Source organism: Triturus cristatus, chromosome 12 (assembly GCF_964204655.1).
Source record: "Triturus cristatus chromosome 12, aTriCri1.1, whole genome shotgun sequence".
NCBI lineage: Eukaryota > Metazoa > Chordata > Amphibia > Caudata > Salamandridae > Triturus > Triturus cristatus.
Genome location: NC_140595.1, coordinates 834594959 through 834613983, shown reverse-complemented (window position 1 = coordinate 834613983; position 19025 = coordinate 834594959).

Sequence of the window (19025 nt, the reverse complement as noted above, 5' to 3'; positions counted from 1 at the left end):
CTGCTTTAAGGTGCGCTTGATGGAACTGTTCCTGGAGGGTCCGGACGCTGTCGCCCAGGTCGGTGGCACGCAATTCACAGTCGTGAGTCTGCTTCTCCAGGTCAAGCACCCTTGTGGCTACCGAATCAACATCCTGTTGCAGAGATGACAATCTATCCGTAAGGTCAGATCGGAGTTGCTCCATGGATGCCTTCATATCATGACTGAGGTCCTGCCGAAGTTCAGTCTTAAAGTCTCTAAACATGCTTAGAAGATCATTTTTTGTCAGGGCCATGGCGTCCGCTGCTTCCGCTGGGTCCGACGTGGGGTGCTTGTCCGCCAGCGCGAAAAAATTCGAAACTTTGGTGGTGGGTTTGCTCGTCGTTTTCTTAGGTGGCATATGGGCGGGCCCAGGAGGACCCCACTATGGCGACAGGAAGAGGGCTGGGGTTCCAACGAGAAGAGTAGTGAAGGCTGGTTATGAGATACTTGGCAGGGGATGGCTTGGTCTTGGTACCACTGAGAGTGCGCAGGGCTGTCACACCTGCATAGCCATCACCCGTGTGTCTTGCTGCAGCACGCCTTCTCAGCCTGTCGAGGGTCTCAGGGGGTGAGCATCCTTAGCGGGCATGTCAGCACCATGGGGAGCAATACGGAACAGCAGCAAGGTATCTGCACGGGCTCAGGTTGAAGCGGGGTGTTTGTATGTTCAGATCGGTGCAACACGCTCCACAAGGGTCTCGCAGGGCGCCATTTTATGAAATCGGGATGTCGCCAGTATGCCTCCGAGATGTGCCAGTGGGAGTCAGGCTGTGGGGCCACAATGCCAAAGCCGCGATCAAATACGCAGCTTGCAGTGTCTCTACTGTGGGAGCTGTGGGATCACGAAGCAGACACCGGGTACAGGATCAAAAGAGGACCAGGTTGCCGCCGTTCGTTAGAATGAAGCCGCCATCTTAAGGTCAGGCATGGTACATGTCATGGATAGGAGAGCGGATTTTCCTCCTTTCACCACCACAGATCACTCAGTGGGGCCCTTCGCGGACACATCCCACAGGGACTCTGCTCCAATCCCTCCCGCAGCTCGTACAATTACCAAAGAAATGCGCCGTCTCTGCATTATGGGCGGGAAATCCACCGATGCAGCAGCCACTTAAATCTCCTGGGGGGTCGCCAGTATTCACTGTGAGCGTAGTAGTGCCCCCTGCAGACGGCTAGTCGTGCCCCAGACAGCTTCTTTGTCAATCTCGCAGACCTTCGGATCGCGGCTGTGAGCGCGGGCAGTCGGAGCTCAGAGCATGACGGGCGCCATTTTGCTGGAGTCCTGGTGCTCCGCCACCGGGCTCCTAATCCAATATTAGAGGGAGGATCAAAGCCCACCAGTGCTCTCAGCGAATGCTCCACATCAGCGGGTCTCCGGTGCTATACTTGCTCACCAGGAGGACAGCAGAAAGCTTTAGAAAACTCCTCGGGAATAGCGCTCGGACAGGGAGCCGAGACGTTCTACGTCCGTTCGGCCATTTTGCCCGGCCACACCCCCCCCATAACATTTTTTTAATTGGAAATCACAGCAATACACAATGCACAAGTGATGTAAATAAAACGACCACAGTGATCCAGGTGCGATAACAAACATTTGTTATAGTTACAGTAGCATTGCCTACGAAAATAACTTATTTACCTGTAACTGCGGTTATCGAGTATTGGTATCTTTCATAGATTCAAATGCCTGAATCCTTCCCCGTTGTCGAGATGGGAGTCCCACGGTAAAATAATGAAGCAGCATTTAACAAATATCATAGGCTCTAATGGCCCTAGGCCATGTTGTTGATAGCCTATCTATGTCCTTTAAAAAAAGGACCAAATGTTGAACACAGCCAATCAGCTGTCAGCACCCTCTACGACACTCCCAGCAGAGGCGCATTCCCTCAGAGTTTCTAAGCACTAGTGGAAGTAAGAATCCCATAAAACAAAAGAGTGAAAACATCCCCCGGGAGGAGGATGGGTTGCATGTGAGTCTATGAAAGATACCAATATTGGATAACCGCAGTTACAGGTAAGTAACTTATTTTCTTATCCAGTATTTGGGTATCTTTCGTAGATTCACATGCTTGAATCAGAATAGCAAGCAGTGCCCCACAAATTGTAGTGTTGGTAGTGGATGGAGGGAGACATGTAAATCCTAAATACATAAAGTCAGTGCATCAAAACAGAGACATTTGTAAGCATGCAAACACCCTTCCAATCCTAGAAGCTTTACCACATGTATACAATAAGACATGAAGCACCTATATCATGCAATGTATATGAGGCATTTAATGGAATGTTTAGCAATAGCAATAGAAAATTAAGTTACTTCCTTTCTATCTCGAACTTGTTAGAAATAACTTTAACAAATAAATTTAGGCAATGCTATGTAATTTCAAGACAATTCTTCTTTACTAGAAAGAGGCCCACCTTAATTGAACAGATGACACAGAACCACTTGACCCACCGCTGCTGACAGTAGTGCTGCGTGAAAGTGTAGACATTTTTCCATGTTGCAGCACGGCAAAGTTTTTCCAGCGTCAATCCAGCGAAAAGAGCTGCCGACGTGGACACTGCCCTGGTGGAATGTGCCTTAGTCCTTCTTGTTAAGAGCTTGTTAGCTTTGTCATGACAGAATTGGATTGCTGTAGGGACTCATCTGGCGACAGTGGACCTAGTAACGGCTGTTCCTTCCCGGCCCTGTCCATAAGCCACTAGTAGCTGGTCAGTCTTTCTTATGTATTGAGTCTTGTGCAGGTAGAATTTGAGACACCTTTTTACATCTAGCGTGAGCAACGCTTGCTCTGCTGGAGTAGATGGATTTGGGAAGAAAGACTGAAGTATGACTGGTTCATTAAGGTGGAACTGTGTGGAAACCGTTGGAATAAAAGTTGGATTTGTCCGCTGAGCCACATAATTTTCTGTGAAATGAAGAAATGGTTCCTTGACGGTAAAAGCCTGGACTTCACTAACTTTCCTCGTGGAAGTGAGAGCCAGGAGGAGCGCTACTTTCCAAGTAAGAAATTTCAGCTCAGCTTTGTGAATTGCTTCAAAGGCCTGCCTCATCAATTGCGCGAGGACCAGGTTGAGCTTCCATTCTGGAGGGGGTGTTCACAACGGACGGAAGGCATGAAAGAGCCCCTTCATGAATTGCTTCACTAGACTCGAGGGACAGAGAGACGGAACTTGAGGAGATCTTCTGTATCGGGAAATCAAGGCGAGGAGCACCTTCACTAAAGAGAATGTGAGACCCGATTTTGCTAAAGAGAGGAGATATGGCAAAATCTGTTCCGGAGACGCTTGCAACGTGTGTAATCCATTCCTTTGGCACCAGCAGCAGAACCGCTTCCACTTTAAGTGGTATGTCTTATTAGTGCTTACGGCTCTGGATTTTGCAATGATATCCCTGAACTCCTGTGAGATATTCATGTCTTTGAACTCCAAGAACTCAGGAGCCATGCATGCAAATGAATAGACTCTGGCTCTGGGTGACATACTTGGCCCTTGTCTCTGGTCAGGAGAGATGGAGATGGTTGTAGGTGTGTGGGTTTTGATTCCGACAACAGAAGTTCCAGGAACCAGTGCTCCCTGGGCCTTTGTGGTGCTATTAAGAAGGCATTCCCCCACGACCCTGGGAAAGGAAACCTGCTGGCATAGGACTGGCATTTGGTGTTCTCTCTTGAGGCAAAGAGGTCTAAAGCTGGCATTCCCCACATCTGAAACATCTTGTCGAGCTGCCACTGTTCCAATTCCCATTCGTAGCAACTGGACTGCGCTCTGCTTAGCGTATCCGCCGGTGTGTTGTGTAGCCCTCGGATATGCTCCGCTCTGAGCCAGAGTCCGTGTTGCGTTGTCCAGTCCCACAGCTCCTGAGCTTCCTGTGAAAGTGTGGTGGATTTGGTTCCCCCTTGCTTGTTGATGTAGTACATGCTGGTCGTAGTGTCCGTACGAACCAGCACAAAGGAACCTGCTATCCTTGGCAAAAAACCTGAAGAGAAAAATGGCTTTGAGTTCAATCTTGTTGATGTGCTGTAGCCTTTGCGCACTGGACCATTTGCCCTGAATTTGCAACTCCATAGATGCGTTTATCATTAAAATGAAATCTGGGATGGTTTGAAGGATAGTAAGGCCCTTTGAGAGATTTGGTCTGTGAAACCACCATTGTAGGGCTTCTTTCATGCGTGTTGTGATCTATATTATATCCTCGAAGGACCAGGAGGCTTGCAGCCACTGCCTCTGTAGTTCTTCCTGAAGAGGCCACATCCTTAGTCTGGCTAGTGGTACTAGATCTATCACTGATGAACACATTCCCAGGAGCGATTTGTATGTTCATACTGAAATGGACCCTTTTTTGACATATTCTTTGTGAGCCGTTGCAATAGTATCTCTCTCTTGTGATAGCAAAGCTTTGCAGTGGATGGTATCTATCATAGCTCCCAGAAACTATATGACTTGACTGGGAAGGAGAGAAGATTTTTCCTTATTTACAGTAAGGCCTAGAGCACAGAACAATTGAAGGCTGGCGTTTGTAATTTGACTCGCCTTCCATGCTGTTGGTGCTTTGAGCAGCCAGTCGTCTATGTATGGGAATACCTGGAGACCTTGGTATGTTAGGACTGCTGCTACCAGGGCACGGCACTTGGTAACAATTCTTGGCGCCGATTTGAGGCCAAGCGGAAGTACTTTGAATTAGTAGTGGGTTCCAGCTACCGTAAATCTTAAAAATGCCCAATGTTTCTGATGGATAGGGTTGTGAAAAAATGCATCTTCCATGTCGAGCGAGATAATGAAGTCTCCTTTGTTGAGATGACGTTGAATCTCGGAAATTGTTACCATCCTATATGTCTGTTTTCTGAGAAACTAGTTGAGATTCCTGAGATCCAGTATTGGTCTCCATTCCCCTGATTTCTTCCTTATCAAGAAAAAACGGGAATATAAACCTCTTCCCCTTTGAGATAAAGGTACCTCTTCTATCGCTCCTTTGGAGAGCATGATCTGAACTTCCTTGCGCAGTAAGTGAAGACAAGGGGGCGGTTCCTCTGGGTGGAGTATTCGGTAGGCGTTGAGTGAATTCTAGGGTGTGTCCAAAGGGATCACTGACAAAATATCGAGAAGGAGAATATCGACCTACCAAAATATCGAGGAAAAAATATAGAATGCCAAAATATCGAATCCCTATCTACAAACAGGTAAGTACAAAAATATAGAATCCAAAATATCGTTGTAAAAAATATAGTTGGTCAAAATATCGAATTTTTTAAATGTCTTAAAAGTAATGTAAAATTAATGAAATAATACATATAATTAACTAAAACATACTTAAAAATACTTAAATAGCTTTAAAATTAATAAATAATGAATGTAAGTAAAAACATTTTTTTAATACATATATATTAACGTAATATTATTTAAAAATATTCAATATTTTTTGCGTGGGATAGCGGGCGGGTAAAATTTACTACTACCACTCCAGTAAGTGCAATAGTAGGGAAAGCGTTGGATAGCGGGAGGGTAAAAATTACTATTCCCACTCCAGAGAGTGCAACAGTAGGGAAAGCGTTGGATAGCGGGAGTGGGTAAAAATTACTATTCCCTCTCCAGAGAGTGCAATAATAGGGAAAGCATTGGATAGCGTAGGGGTAAAAATTACTATTCCCACTCTAGAGAGTGCAACAGTAGGGAATGCGTTGGATAGCGGGAGGGTAAAATTTACTATTCCCACTCCAGTGAGTGCAACAGTAGGGAAAGCGTTGGATAGCGTAGGGGTAAAAATTACTATTCCCACTCCAAAGAGGGCAACAGTAGGGAAAGCATTGGATAGAGTAGGGGTAAAAATTACTATTCCCACTCCAGAGAGTGCAACAGTAGGGAAAGCGTTGGATAGAGTAGGGGTAAAAATTACTATTCCCACTCCAGAGAGTGCAACAGTAGGGAAAGCGTTGGATAGCAGGAGGGCAAAATTTACTATTCCCACTCCAGTGAGTTCAACAGTAGGGAAAACGTCGGATGGCCTAGGGGTAAAAATTACTATTCCCACTCCAAAGAGTGTAACAGTAGGGAAAGCGTTGGATAGCGTAGGGGTAAAAATTACTATTCCCACTCCAGAGAGTGCAACAGTAGGGAAAGTGTTGGATAGCGGGAGGGTAAAATTTACTATTCCCACTCCAGTGAGTGCAACAGTAGGGAAAGCGTTGGATAGCATAGGGGTAAAAATTACTATTCGCACTCCAAAGAGTGCAACAGTAGGGAAAGCGTTGGATAGCGTAGGGGAAAAATTATTATTCCCACTCCAGTGAGTGCAATAGTGGGGAAAGCGTTGGATAGCGTAGGAGTAAAAATTACTATTCCCACTCCAGTGAGTGCAATAGTAGGGAAAATAATAATTTAATATTTTATTAAAAATAAATTAATTATTAATACCAAAAAAAAGTATTAAAATGAATTACCAATCACACAATATTTAATTATTAATTAATTATAAATACCAATTGTTTTTTAATTAATTACCTATTAATAATTAATTAACAACCAATTAATTTTCAATACCAAAAATCAATAAATACAAATAATACCAATTAATAATTAATTAATAATAAATTAATTATCGATATACAAAATGTATTTCAATAATTAACGATTTACAATTAAATTACTTCCCACCATATTCCCCTATAAACCCACAACCCGCTACAAATAATAAATTAATACAATTAACATAATTATCAATTAAACAATTAATACAAATTATTTACCAATTAATAATTAATCAACAACCAATTAATTTTCAATACCAATTAATAATTACTTAATAACAATTAAATTACTTCCCACCCTATTCCCCTATAAACCCACAACCCGCTACAGAAGTAAAACGCAAAATTAAATTAAAAATAATTAATAATGCCTAAAAATTATTATTTAATGTACTACAATTAAATTACTTCCCACCCTAATCCCCGATAAACCCACAACCCGCTACGGAATTAAATTACACAAACATTAAATAACATAAAATTCATTACTTTAAAAATATTCAAACATACATTCCAAAATTAATACATACTTTTAACACATATACTAACACTTAAAACACTATAAAAAAATTAGATATTTTTAACAACTATATTATGACTGTCGATATTACTTACTTCTATATTATGTAAATCGATATTTCTTACCTGATTTTCGATATTCTTCACCACTATATTTTGGCAATTCGATATTCTGTCCATTCTATATTAAAAACTCGATATTCTGTTTCTGGTAGCTAATTTGCACACTGTGTCCAAACCGATTGATCCTGACTACCGGCAAAGCATTTTTTCACCGGTTCTTACTAGAGCGGCACCCATCTTAGAGCGGGATCGCTCTTAGTGGGTCAGCGCTCTAGTCCTTTCTTAGCCTCTATAAAACTCGCTATGGCGCGACCGCGCATTATATGAGGAGGGGGGAGAGAGACTGTTGTGTTTTCAATTGTCGCTTGGCCACCACTCTGCTAAATATTGTCTGCAACTTTTAAACAAAACGCTATTTGCACATTTATGAAAGCTAAATTGTACACTGTGTTAATAACAGATTGATCCTGATTAATTTTAAACAAACGCTATTTGCACATTTCTGGTAGCTAATTTGCACACTGTGTCCAAACCGATTGATCCTGACTACCGGCAAAGCATTTTTTCACCGGTTCTTACTAGCGCGGCGCCCATCTTAGAGCGGGATCGCTCTTAGTGGGTCAGCGCTCTAGTCCTTTCTTAGCCTCTATAAAACTCGCTATGGCGCGACCGCGCATTATATGAGGAGGGGGGAGAGAGACTGTTGTGTTTTCAATTGTCGCTTGGCCACCACTCTGCTAAATATTGTCTGCAACTTTTAAACAAAACGCTATTTGCACATTTATGAAAGCTAAATTGTACACTGTGTTAATAACAGATTGATCCTGATTAATTTTAAACAAACGCTATTTGCACATTTCTGGTAGCTAATTTGCACACCGTGTCCAAACCGATTGATCCTGACTACCGGCAAAGCATTTTTTCACCGGTTCTCACTAGCGCGGCGCCCATCTTAGAGCGGGATCGCTCTTAGTGGGTCAGCGCTCTAGTCCTTTCTTAGCCTCTATAAAACTCGCTATGGCGTGACCGCGCAGCGGACGCGCGCATCGGGCGCGAGCCATAGGCGCGCCAAAGGCAAGCCCGTCTGCGCCCGTCCGCGCCAAGAAGGCGGCCAGCGCCGATAGCCCTGTGCGTTGTAAGAGACTTAGTTATCCACGGGACAAACTTGTGGCGCTAAATACCGGTAAGTGCCAGGTACCGGCTCTATTGATCAATCATGATACTGCTGGCCCTACTTGTTGCCTAACATGTGGCCTGAGGTCCGTTTTTGAGCCGGTGAAAGCTACTAACGATAATTTGAATAATGCTTGCACCTGGTCACTTTTTTACCCCGGAATCATTGCTAATAAACCAACTATTAACCGAAATTTTGGAAATACTGCGCACAGCGCTAATGAACTGAACTGCGTTTTACTTAATACTAGGTCAATGCCGAAACATAAATATGAACTAGAGCACTTAATATCGGCCATTAGCCCTGACCTGGTATTTTTGACTGAAACCTGGGCATCTGTTTCTTCTGCTCCGGATTGGAATACTGCTATCCCTCCTGGATACTCACTGGTGCAAGTAGATAGGGAAGGAACAGTTGGAGGGGAAATTGCGATTATCTATCGCTCCCACCTCAAAGTTAATTTTAAACAAGAATCCACACTGGTGGCCGAAGCCATGACATTTAATATAAAATATAATAATTTCGAACTTCTCTCTGGTCTACTGATCTATAGACCGCAAGGAGCAAGAGCTCCTTTTACTAAATCTCTACAGACTTTTTTAGAATCCTGTTTTGATACCTCAACTTTTACAGTTTAAGGCGATTTTAATTTCTATTTAGAGGATCATAATAATTCAGATTTATCTACTTTAATAGACAATATGGCAGGTTATGGGTTGAGGCAAATTACATCACAACCCACACACTCAGCCGGGCATACACTTGATGGTATTTTCACCAATAAGGACAAGATGGAAGTGAAAGATATACAACGTGTTCCTTGGTCGGATCGCGCGGTAATCTATTTCAAAGTCAACTTACACCTTCCCACAATTGGTCGGAAAGACCGCCCTAAGTTAGCTAAAGTCCGGCCTTGGAAGGACATACAAAGTGAGGAACTAGCTACAATTTTGACAAATAGCCTCCCTCACATCGAGGATAGTAATGGAGGGGCTATTAATTTTGATCTGTGGATCAGTAAGGCAATAGATAAACTAGCCCCGGAGAAAACAACCCAGCCTAGGAGACGATTACTGACTTCTCCATGGTATACGGCAGAGTTAAAGGTTGCTAAAATTAAATGTAGGAGACAGGAACGTCTCTGGAGATCGGATTACAGTCCTGCACACAAGAAGAAATATAATCAAATATTGGAAGAATATAAATCCCTAATAAAAGGGGCCACAACGACATATTTTACAAATAAAATTCAAGAGGCTAAAAACTCCTCTAAGGAACTATTTAAAATAGTGACCTCCCTAACTAAGAGCCCTAATGACATAATTTTTCGTCCTGGTCAAAATTTCACTGATAAACTTGCCCTTTTTTTTCAAAACAAAATTCAAGAAGTCTATAATGAGCTTCAGAATTTGCAGGTCGATCCTGGAAATGACACAGGCAAACCCATTGAGGATCCAGTTAATCTGAACTGTCTGACCCAATTTTCTCCTTTAAGCGAAAACCAGGTCAGTGACCTATTAACGCAAATTAAATCAGGTTCACCCCTTGACCCTTGTCCTCCCTGTATTTTCAATCTGGCCCCTACAGAAATAACTGCTTTCTTGGCTCCCCTGTTAAATGAGGTTATTAGATCTGGAGTTCTTCCTTTGAGATGGAAAATGGCATGTATTAGGCCCATTCTTAAAAAACCTTCATTGGACCCACAGGATGTCAAACACTATCGCCCTATATCCTGCCTCCCGTTGCCATCTAAAATATTGGAAAAAGCCATCAACTATGAGCTGATGGAATTTATAGACACAAACAGTTCCTTGGACTCTACACAACATGGCTTTAGACCTAGACACTCAACAGAATCTGCCTTAATAATGGCAACGGAGGAAATCCGTAGAGTTATGGACAATGGTGGCAGAGCCATCCTTGTCCTCCTTGATTTAACGGAAGCGTTTGATACCGTAAATCACAGGGTATTATTGGGAAGATTGAAATCATTAGGTATCAAAGACTCTGCTTTAGCGCTACTTCACTCCTTTCTGGATTCTAGATCACAACAAATTCACTGGGAAGGACATCAATCTGAGGTGTTCTCTCTCCCATGTGGCGTCCCTCAGGGATCTGCGCTATCCCCGACATTGTTTAACCTTTACGTAACACCACTGGCAAACCTAATAAAAGATCATGGGTTAAAATTAGTGTCTTATGCTGACGACACTCAGCTGGTGGTGTCTCTGACTCAAAGTGTGGAAGTCACGGTGGAGAGATTCAGAAATTGCCTCTCTAGTGTGATGAGCTGGATGAGTACGCATTTTCTCAAGCTTAACACTGAGAAAACGGAGGTGATCGAATTTGGCCAAAAACCCTCTATCTGGAACCATCTTTGGTGGCCTCCAGAAGCAGGTGTGTGCCCAGTCCCAACGCATAAAGTGAAGAACCTGGGCTTCCTGGTTGACAAAGATTTAACACTAACATTTCAAGTCAACCAGGTCACTTCGGCCTGCTTTTTGATGATTAAGGTTCTTCGGAAGATACTACCGTTTATTCCTTTCTTCTTAAGGAAAACTGTAGTAGGGGCTCTAGTTCTATCTCGTATAGACTACTGCAATGCGTTGTATGCTGGAATTGGTGAAAGACAGCTCTCTAAACTCCAGTCCCTGCAGAATGCGGCGGTAAGAGTACTGTTAGATCTTCCGAAACACCATCCTACATCATCAAGTATGAGGTGTCTTCATTGGCTTCCAGTGCGGAGGAGGATACAGTTTAAGGCTTTATGCCTAGTACATAAAGCTGTACATGGAGGAGGGGCAGATGATATGAAATTTCTCTTCCCTCGCTATGTACCGACTCGGACATTAAGATCGGGGAGTTTGGGCCTAGTGGGCCTATCTTAAATCAAGAGGGCCCGGTGGGGTGGTATGGCCTTTTCATTCCAAGCGACAAAGTTATGGAATACCCTGCCAACAGAACGGCGATTAGGAACAAACAAGACTCTGTTCAGAAAAGCCTTAAAAACTTGGCTATTCACTAAATCTTAGATACGATCCCGATTACCTCCCTCTCTCACAGCGCCAAGACGCCTCGGCCTAAGTGCGCTTAATAAATATCTCAGTCAGTCAGTCAGTCAGTCAGTCAGTCGATATTTTTTTTCGATATTATGACTGTTTACCTTCCAAAGATGACGAGGTCTAACACCCACTGATCTGTTGTTTTATTGCGCCACTGATGTACATGGTTGGAAATCTTCGCACCCACAGGTTGAGAGGGGACAGAAGCTGGAACCCGGATGTGACCATTGTTTCCTGTTAGGGTCACGACCTTGGGAAGGCATTTTTTTGTGGCGCCCTTGGCGAGAAAAACCAGCCATAAAAGACTGGCGGTAAACTGGAGGGTTATAACTTTGCCGGTATAGAGGCTGATATTGTTTGGCTCTCTGGTAACTTTCTTTGCCGCTCTGAATGGCACTTTTCGATATTATAATGTGCGTTATGATTTTTCAGTGTCTGCATCAGTCTTGATCGCCAAAAGTGCCTCCTCGATATGCTTTCCAAACAGGGAATCCCCATCAAAAGCATATCCAAAATCTTCATCTATACCTCTGGCTTAAAGGTGGCCCCCTTCAACCACTCCTGTCTTCTGAGCATGGTGGCACCTGCCAATTGTTGAATCTGATGGTAGGTGTGGAGGAGGGGAGGTCATTTGTATGATATAGTCATCCCAAGGACCTGGTGCAGATATAGCATCCGATAACTTACCCTCTTCTCTCTCTTCGTCTGAAGCAGACATATCCCCTGCGACAGGGTCTGTTGGTAAGCGGCAAGGAGTAGTTGTATAGTTGTAGCTGTAACTGGAGGCTGCAAAACTGGCCTACCCAGTGGATCTGCCTGAGGTAATGGTCTCTCAAGTTGATCCCCTTGCTGCGGAAACCATTGCTTGTCATCTGCCAACATCGCCTGCAGGTCTTGGATGAGAGAAGGCGGCAGATGGGCCATGTCTCCCAGACATGGTTCTGGTTGAAAACCATTTGGATGGTGGTGATGAGGTAGAGCCACATTGCTCTGCTGATAGTACTGACTTTCATCCTGGTAATCCTCATCCTCCTCGTCTTGACATTTTACTTGCAGGTCTAATGGACTATGGGCTACACCATAAACACCATCATCCTCATCATCAGAGTCCTGTATGTCCAAGAGATGTGATGGGATTAACGGTGACACCTTACAGTATTCAGATATGGTTGGGCATAAAAACGTCTTGGTTACCTTTGTAATCTGAGTAACCCTCGTCGACAGTGGTGTCGACCGAGCAGACATACTTGGAAGGGCAGATTCCATCATAGTTGGTATAGTCGTCAACAGTGTCATATTCAACGGTTTTACCCTATGCAATGCACTGATTCTTGTATATGTAGAAAATCTAATTAAGGGCCTGATGAAGTCTCTAGAAGAGATGCAACCCGTTGGCTGGGTCAGCCAAAAAGTGATGTTTGGGATTGAATAAAGGATCTATATATAAATGTCAATGTTTGATGACTCATTTTTAAAGAAAAAGATAGCAAAAAAAAGACTTTGTTTACAAGGATTGGAAATAAGAGTGATTACAGCCACACAAATTGAATTGAAACTGAACAAGGACACATTGTTGCCTTCCTATTTTGTAAATACAAATACAGATGGAAGTCGCAGAACTGCCCTGTGAAGGACAGCCATCAGCGTACGCAAATTAAAAGCAGCAGATCTCTGGGGTATAAAAACGGATTGTTCTGGTAGTTCTAGAAACTGCATAAGGTACTGTAAATGTTGCACCAGGATTTTAGCTAATACTTTGTTGTCAATATTAAGTAGGGAGAGTGGCCTGTAAGAGGAGGCAGAAGTGGGATCCCTCCCCAGGTTTCAGTAAAACTGTTATTATGGCCTCCACTGAGGAAGAGACCAAAAAGCTCTTAGAAATGGCTGAAGTGTAGAAGTCCTGCATTTTAAGTAAGCCTGGGCGAAGCACTACGCTACGCTCGCGTAGTTTGCGAAGTTCGCGCTACTTCGCACTACGCGAACTGCACGTAGCACAGTGCGAACACGCGTAGCGTAGTGTTGCGTAGTGCTGCGGTCATTTTTTGCTTGCTCGCGGTCCTCAACGTCAAGTTGGCGACCGCGAGCAAGCAAAATGACATCCCGGCGAGACTTTTTCCTTGTTCGCGATCAGCAACTTCAAGTTGGCGATCGCGAGCATGGAAAATAAACCTCCCGGCGAGATTCCCAACGCGAGGAGGTCAGGTTTCTCATTGCGAGTGGTCGCGTGTGCTCGCGACCGCTCGCGATGAGAAACTACCAGTTCGCGTTGAGAAAGCTGAAGCTCGAGTAAAAATCTACTCGAGCAGCAGAAAACTACAGCTCGCACTGTGCAAGATGCCATTTTCAATGATTGCACAGTGCCGGTTGCTTGTCCGCACTGTGCAATCATTGAAAACGACATCTGGCACAGTGCGAACAAGGTACTACGCAGTTCGCGAAGTGCTACGCGTAGCTCGCATAGTGCGAACTTCACTTTGCGTAGCTTCGCGAAGTGCTACTTCGCGAACTACGCCCAGGCCTAATTTTAAGTGCTAAGAGGCCAATGTATCCTTTATAACATTTGACCGGGAGAGCGTCGCTTCCAGGAGCCTTGCCATTAGGGGGACTCATAATGGCACTTTTGGCATCTTCTTCCAGAGACAGGGCTGTATTTTCAGCAGCTCACTAGCTGCATCCTCCACATCCACCTGCACCATGGCCACGCGAGTTAAATAGGTTGATATATCGGCTCTTATCAGCACTGAACCCCAGGGTGTAGAAACATTCATAGGAAGTTAGACCCGCATCTAGAATATCTGCAAGTGTTGATAATGTTTCAGTTTCTGCAGTGTATCTACAAAAGATCTGTTCATGATTCCTAATAAGTTTGGTGATCCATACTAGGGTCCTACCAGGCCTATCTCCCTCTCTAAATAGTTGCGTCTGAACGTGTTTTTAAAGGTAGAGTACCTCTAGATCCGCAACCCCATGAAACTCTGTCAGAGTCTCCTGTAGCTTAACTAGAGTGGCTTTGCTTTTGGTGCCCGAATAGTTATTCTCCAACAGCTTAAGTTCAACCTCAAGTCATTCCAACTGAGTACAAAGTAACCTGTGCACATCTAAGCTTTTAGAAATGCAAACTCCCCTGATATACACTTTAAATGCTTCCTACAATGTTGAGATCTCTGAAAGGAGTGGTCATTCAGCTTATGGTAATAGGCAATGTGTTGTACACTTCGGTATGGAATACCGCATCATGCAGTTCTGTGTCCTTCAGGCGCTAGAGAATGAACCGCAGTGGGATCAGATTTTGTTGATGCCAAAATGACTGCTCAGACAAGGTTCTAAGGAAGAATATGCACATCTTTTACCGCTGGCATCAGCTGCTGGAAAAGTAGCTACATATCTATACGGGAGCACATATCAAGGACAGGTGAACAGAATGTAAATTCTGTTGTGTCTGGGTGTAGCATGTATCAAGCGTCCATCAAGTCATAAAATTGTATAATGTGAGTGAGTGCAATACTCTTCTTAGAGGTATGGCGCGAAGACACAGAGGTTCTATCTAGCCGCGTAGACAATGCACGGTTAAAATCACTACCCCCCCCCCCCCCCATAGTATGGGCCAGTCTCTGAATTTGCTACACGTAAGCAATAGGTCATCAAAAAAGTCAGGAACATCTGTGTTAGGTCCATATATATTTACTAGTAATAGCTGTTGCTCATCCAGTACGCCCACAACTATAGCAACTCGCTCCATGACATCAGATGGGAATTCTACTAATCTAAAATGAAGAATTTTTCTGACAATAGTAAAAACTTACCGAGAGTAGGCTGCATAAAAAGAGAAATATGGATGCCGGCCTCAGATGAGTGCAAACCTTAACTGACTTAGAGGTGAGCAATGCGTTTCCTATAGCATGGTGGTATCAATGTTATGTCTATCATGATACATTAACACTGGTCTTAACTTTTTGCAGATTATTAATACTGACCCTTGAGATACTGGAGGTGTCACCAGCGGAATCCACATAGAAAACATTGCTGCTGTGCAAAATAAAATTACAAGAGAGTGCATAAATATGATACGCCAATCCCAATCATCAGCGAGTTCCTCTGTCCCATCAAAAATGTTGCGTCTACTACCTCAGGCACTGAAGAGCAAGTAAAATGTGCAGGTATAGTACAAGTATAAGAATGAAACAGAATGGCATGGGAGGCACCATGAAATGTGGATGCGGTAGCAATGCCAGTGCAGGGAGAGTGAACATGTCACAGGCACTGGATACAATCGAAAAGTGTAGGGAAGTGCAAAGAAGGTCATAGCATAAGGACTGGTTTTACAGATAGAATTCAAATAAGTAGTGGCAGCACTTAATCTGTGAAGTTTTTGGCCCACATTTGTACGCAGAAGCCAGCGGAGGACACTATTGGATGCCAGAGGTGCCAAATACCAAGGCTGTGTAGCTTTGATTCCACCTTATCAGGGTTGGACTGGGACAGAAAATAGGGCCAGGCGCCAACATGAAAGTGACACCCATTAGTGAATTAGAAAGCTAACAAAGTGGCCCATGTTTGTAAACTGTGGCATTTGAACTTCTAAAGCCATTCAGTATAAAGGTTTTGCTTTGCAAGATATGAAAAACTGCATGGATTTGAGCTTGTTGCAGGCAGGCAATGTTTGTTTTAATATCAGGAAAATCAACAGTAAAAACTGGCCCAGCAGTCCATACAACAGGCCCTCAAACAGCCAAAAAAACGCCCATCACTACTAACCTGTCAGACCAGCCCACCGGGCAGTGCCTGATTGGCATATAGGTCAGTCAGACACTGCACCACATGCCACTTTATTCTACCACCAGACACTCCATGCCTCTTTTTTTTCATTCTAGCTATATCTTTTTCCTCCTTGTTTTCTTTCTTGGTTACCGTTTTTCTGTCTTTCTCACCCTCTTTCCTTTTTAGGTCTCTCCTGTCTACAGTGCATGTGCTGTCGCTGCGAGGAGTACTGTTTACAAAAATAGGGCTTGGATCCTGCCCATTACTTACCATTTTTTGGCGTCATTGTCACTCTTGTTTACTGCCTCTAATTGGCCAGCACCTACCGAGCATCACTTTCTTTTCTTGTTGTGTAGCATTGACAATGCACAGATTGCTCCCTCCTGATTAGTGTCGGTCCTCTGCTCTTGTCCGTGTTGTTTCTTTCCCCTTCCACCTACCCCTTCTCTGTGTCCCTCCCACCTACTTTTTCTCCATGCTGCTTCTTCCCCTCCCTCCCAACCCTATGCCCTGTTGCTGCACCCGTTCACCCACCTTTACCCATTATTGTTGCTTGCCCGTACACCACACCTCTTTCCTGTCCTTGCTTGCCCATTTCCCCCACCCCATTTCAGTTTCCACCCAGAAAATAACGCTGTGGTATGGCGCCAGCGCTGGCTCTATAATAATACTTTTGTTCTAACTTTCCTTTTATACATGCGAATCAGCCGCGCTGCTGTATAACATGGCTAAAAGACAACGACAAAGCTGATAGCTCTCCCATAGGTGAGGCCTATTGGCTTTGCCAGTGCTGGTTTCTCTGTCTCATCGTCTGGGTCACAGCTTGATGAGTATTATGAGTGCTGGGGGCTCCCCTTGCATCCTCACCTTTTCTAATCACGGAATCGTCCAGCTTGGATCACCAAAGCAGGGGAGTCACTGTTGTGGGGCTACAGGTTCCTTGCATTAAAATGCGGCCGCAGCCTTTATTTCTATTCAATAACCGAACAGGTACATATATAATTTACTGTACAAATAACCCTAGCAGAGGTATGTGAAGTGGAGTGTGGCTTGGAGGGAATCCTCACTTGTGCACATCCTTGCGGCCTCTCCCCCCTCGGTAACTATTCTTCGGGCTGGTGCTCAGAGCCCCAGAGCCCCTCCTGAGGGAGGCACCCGGGCGGCGGCCTGTTGAGTCTGTCTGCTGTGGCCATTACGTACGACATCATGGGATGCTCTTCGGGGACCAAGGACGCCTCCTCCACTTCCGGACTCCATCGGGGATACAGGAGCTATAATGACAAAAACACATCACCCTCAGGGAACGCAGCGCTAATGAATGCAGGAGAACAACAAGTTATTGATCTGTGCAAAGGTTTGTGTACACCAACCATGCCGCCTCGGAAGAGATATACAAGCGTGGCCCTCCCTGAAGCCTGGGCCGGCCAGAAGCTGGCCTGACAGCACTGAGGCAGACGCCAGGAGCAGCATAACCCGAACCTCGCCCTGCTTCGTGGTAGGAAGAAGGTGGCAGGAAAGGTAAAGTGTGGGGCGATCCCAGCTCATCATCGGAGTTCTTTGTCACTTGGGGCCTGGCAGTGGGGCTTAGCCATTAATAAACAGCCCTGTGTAGCAAGATGGCTAGTCTCAAACATAGTGCTGTGTTTTAAAAAGCTCACCCCACGAGAGACACACCACTACCACTGATGATGTTGCTCCATGACCTCTCACTCTCAGTCCCACTCATTACTTTATCGAGGCCTTACCTCCTTTGCTCAACTCCGAGTATTCAAACCTGCTGTGGAGATCCCTGCTGCCCTGCCTCCTGCTGCCATAATGGGCACTTACGCTCACCAAACATTCTGTGTCCACCCCTGGTATCACCATGGACTCCAGCAAGTATGGAGCAGAAACAACAAGGTGATGGAAGGAAGGCTTGACAATCTCAGCCACAAGCCATCTCTCTGGGCCGGCATTCCAGACCATTGTTTCTAGACAAGAGACCTGCCTTATGCAAACTGGAAGCAAGCTACACCTGACTGAAGAGCCCCAATCAAGATGAAACCAGTCCTGGGTTGCTTGTGTTCTGGTTCAGAGAGGGCCTAGCCTGGGAGTTCAGGCTAGACCGATCCTATTGGAGCAGAGTCTAGACTGATTTACATATGCCTGGGTCTAAACTGAGGTGGAATGGTTAGAGAAAGAACTATGGGTTGGAATACTCACTTGAGTGATTGCCTGTGGTTAGACATATAGCAAGCATACATCCCATGACTTTTTTGTGTGTTTATGTATCACCCTATGTGTTGAGAGTATGCCCAGATGTGCGTCCTGTGCTAACTGTGCTGCTGGAACCAAGCTGATTCTGCCTGACGAGTCCAAATCAGGGCGAAACCAGTCTTGGGTTGCTTGTGTTCTGGATCACGGAGGACCTGGCCTGGCACTTTAGACTGGACTGTTCCTATTGGAATAGGATCAAACTGTCATATGGCTGGGTCCATACTGAGGTGGTAAGGTGGGCAAAATAATATTCAGTTAAAAGGCGACCCCAAATGATTGCCAGTGGTTAAGCTTATTGCAAGCTTTCCTCCCATCACCATCACCATTTGTGTGTTTGATGTACCGCCCAAAGTGTCAAGGCTATGCCCAGACATGGTCTTGTGCTCACTGTACCACTGAAACTAAGTTAGACCTGAATGGTGAGTCTCAATATGGGCAAAACCAGCACTGAGTTGCTTGAATTCTGTTTCAGGGAGAACGTGGCTGGGCAGTTCAGGTTGGACTGTTCCTACTGGAGCAGGGTCAAAACTGGTTTGAAAATGGCTGGGTCCAAACAGAGGTGGTATGGTGGGCAAAAGAACAATGGATTCAAATGCTACCTCAAGTGACTGCACTGGTTAACTTATTGCAAGCATTCCTCCCATCACCTTAAAT